The sequence below is a fragment of the Octodon degus genome, unplaced genomic scaffold (assembly GCF_000260255.1).
Source record: "Octodon degus isolate 3935 unplaced genomic scaffold, OctDeg1.0 scaffold00141, whole genome shotgun sequence".
Classification (NCBI taxonomy): domain Eukaryota; kingdom Metazoa; phylum Chordata; class Mammalia; order Rodentia; family Octodontidae; genus Octodon; species Octodon degus.
Window position 1 is genome coordinate 6,552,579 of NW_004524717.1, and position 3,820 is coordinate 6,556,398.

Sequence of the window (3,820 nt, forward strand, 5' to 3'; positions counted from 1 at the left end):
AACACTAGGCAAGAAAGGATTCTCCAATAGAGCCAACTGAGGATGTCCTGATGGCACCTTGATTTCAGATTTAGGTCCTCCATGTCTTAGTCACTTTCCTCATTGCTGGCATAAAATATCTAACACCAGAAGTTAAAAGAGGAGAAGTTCTTTTTGACTCACGGTTTGTACAGATTTCAGCTCAGAGTTGGCTGGCTCCAAAACAGGAATTCATGGGATATGAGCATGGCAGAATATGGTTGCTCATGACATGGTGGTGGGGAAGCAGCCAAAGAGGTAAGGGAGGAGTAGAAAGAGATTAAAACCCTTCCCAGGCTACACCCCCCAGAGAGCAACTTTTTAGACCAGCTCCCAAATCCTAACAGCAAGTCAGCTATACACCCTTATAATCCAATCACATTCCAAAAACGCACCTATGAGTAAATGAGGCTTTGAGTGGCATTTTAGATCTAAATTATTATACCCCTGGCCGCCAAAATACCAGCTGCATTACTGCTAATATTCTAGCCTTCTAAACTCTGAGCAGACTCTCTCAAGCTCAGCTTACGGAATTCTAGGACTATTTCTCATGTGCATCTCTTTATATAAAATGCTTTTAGCCCATTGCTCAGAATTGTCAAAGCCTAATAGTTTTAGCATTGCTAAAAACTCGAAGTCTAAAGTCTCTGAAACTTAAGACAAATTTTTAGCTGTGAACCCCTGTAAAAATAAAAAAGAAAGTTAAGTACTGCCAATATATAAAGGTATGTAGAAAACATTCCCATTCCAAAAGGGAGAAATAGGGAGATAGAAAGAAATGAGACCAAATTAAGGCCAAAACCATGCAGGGTAAAAATTAAATCCTACAGCCCTGTGTCCAGAACCTAGATGTAATGAGATATGCACTCCAAATGGCTTGGACAGCCCCACCACCATGACATTGTAGATGATTGTAACTCTTGTGGCTTCTCTTTTGCATGACTTTGCTCATTGCTTGCAGCTTTCCTCAAATGTTCCATGTTTCTGGCTTTTCCCATGTTCTGGGGTTTCTACTGTATTTTCAGCCTCACACTCAAAGCTTCACCTGCTCTCTAGGAATACACTGCCTGACCTTTCAGGCCTTCTAAATCTGGGGGAAGTCTTCTGGACCCTGCAACACTTTAATTTTGCATGCCTAAAAAACCCAGCACCATGTGGATGACCAAGGTCTGCTGTCAGTGGGACCAGTAGGCCATCTTGCATTTTGCTGGCAGCTGCAAGAGCTTCTGCATGCCTGGGTGGCTGAGCATGGTTCCCTAGATGGCTTTTCTCCAAAAGCCTCACTTTCAGATCCTTGTTTCTTCTAATGGCAGGATCTTGTTAATTCTTTTCACAGCCTCAAGATATCCTTCTGGTTGTCTTGTTGAAAAGAAGCTGACTTTTTTTTTTTTTCAGAACCAGGGATTGAACTCAGGCCCTTGTGCTTGCCAGGGAAGCGCTTATTCTACTGAGCCATCTCCCCGGCCCCCTGACTTCTTTTTAATGTTAATCTTTTCAGTAACTAAGCTCTCGTCTGTTCCATCTTTGCAGGCTCAAACTTTACCACACTTTCCTTTATGGCTAAACTCAAAACTTTTTAGATGAGATCAGGCATGTTCAGGATAGTAGGGCTGTAAACTCAAAACTTTTAAAATCATACACCCGTGTCACTTGCTCTTGATTTAATCTCTCAGCAGTGCATATGCCACAATTTGAAGGTTGGGCTGCTGTGAAATTTCCTCTGCCAGATTCATTAGTCCATCTTTTTTTTATTTTTTATTTTTTGTTTTTGTCTTTTTGACATAGGGTTTCACTATGCAGTTCAGAGTGGCCTTAAACTCACTTTGTAACCTAGGCTGGTGTCAAACTTGAAGCAATCCTCCTGCCTCAGCCTCCCAAGTGCTGGGATTTCAAGCATGTGCCACCACACCTGGTAAAATTAGTCCATCCTTAATCTCAGCATTCTGAAAAGTCTCAGGACCAGAACAGAATGTAAAAAAATTTTCTGTTGGAAAATAACACACATGGCCTGGAGTCCAAATGCCAATGGGTCATTCCACACTTAAACCTTCTGAACTTAGTCCTTATCAGCTGTATTACTGTCATCATTTTGTCTTCTTAGCATTGATTACAATTTCATATCAAGCTCAGCTTGCCAAATTCTAGGACTGTTTCTCTAGCAAACAACTCAAAATCTTTCCAAAATCCTCCTAGAATCCAGTCCCAAAGTTTTCTGAACCACATGGTCAGGATAGTCACAGCAATGATCCTACTTCTCTTGTGCCAAAATCTTAGTCATATTTCTTACTGCTGGGACAAAATACCCAATACCTGCAAGTTAAAGGAAGAGAGGCTTATTTTGGCCCATTCACTAGTTGGCCTTTTTCTAATAGAATGCCCTGGGGTACTCTTCTCAAAGCAGTCTTTCAGCCTTGTACACTTGATCCTGGGAAGAGGGGTGGGGGGAGTCTTGCCATTTCCCAGGATGCTATCAAGCCATATTTCCTACTATCCTGTGGCAAAGTGCTAGGCTTCTTTTTAATGCAAACATCTTTGATGATGAAGCTCTCCTCTGCTGCAAATTTGCAGGTCACAACATTACCTGAGGTTTTTTTGTGGCCAAAATCAAAACTATTTAAGTCATTGGGCTGTGGTTTTCACTCTTGATTCTCAAAGTAAATTTGGTCAAAAGCCCCTAATAGTGCCAATCCATGCCACATCCTCCACATTGGGCTTTCTTGAAATTTCTTCTACCAGATTGATTAATCTGTTGCTTTCAGTCTCAGTCTCCCACAAAGTCTCAGGACAGAAGCAACATATGTAGACAAATTTTCTGCCAGAGCCATAACACAAGGCCGGGAGTCCAACTGGCAATGGAGTCCATGTTCCCAATTGAACCTCCTGAGCCTGGTCTTTTCCATCTTCATTTCTATCAGTATCTTAGACTGCTGAATAAGAAAAGAATCTCCCATCAATCTTGACTTAACAGCATTTGAAGGTTTCTTTAACTGGTATCTCCAAATCATTCTAAACTCTTCCCTCAAGCCAGGTACAAAGGCTTCTGAACCACATGGTCAGGTAGTCACAACAATGACCCCACTTCTTTAGTATGAAAATCAAACTCACTTTCCCTGTCACTGAGGTAAGGTATCCAACACACACAACTTAGGAGAGATTTATTTTGGATCATGTTTTTAGTCTGGGGCTGGCCAGCTCCAAGGAGCAAGGCATGGTGGAAGGGGCTGGGCAGAAGAAAGCTGTTCACTGTCAAGGCAGCCAGGAAACAGAGTGAGGAAAAAGAGCAAGTGATGAATGCATACCCTACCAGGTCAAGAGCCCAGTAACCCACCTCTAACAAGGCCACACTTCCCGATACTAAGCCATTGTGTTACCCTTATAATCCAGTCACCTTGTATAAGCTATGCCTATGAATGAATGAAATATGTGAGGGACATTTGCACCTGCCCACTTTTGAACTATTACCTGAAACAGAACAAAATAGATGAAGCCTATCTTCTGCAAGCCAGTGGTTTTTTTTTTTTTTTTGTTTTGTTTTGTTTTTTAGGGAAGGGTTTACAGGGTGTTCAGGATCTCACTACTAGATCATTCTCATCGTGATCTACCTCCTGAGAGCTGGGATTATAGGTGTGTGCCACCATGCCCAGACTCAATTGCCACCTCAACGCACCCCAGGGGTGGGGCTGGTATGGCAGGCCCAGGGCTTGAACCTCTGGCACCTGTGCCTGCTCGCAGGCATTTTAATCCACTGAGCTATTTGTCTGATCCTTTTAGAAGCCAGTGTTTTTAGGAAATATATATATAT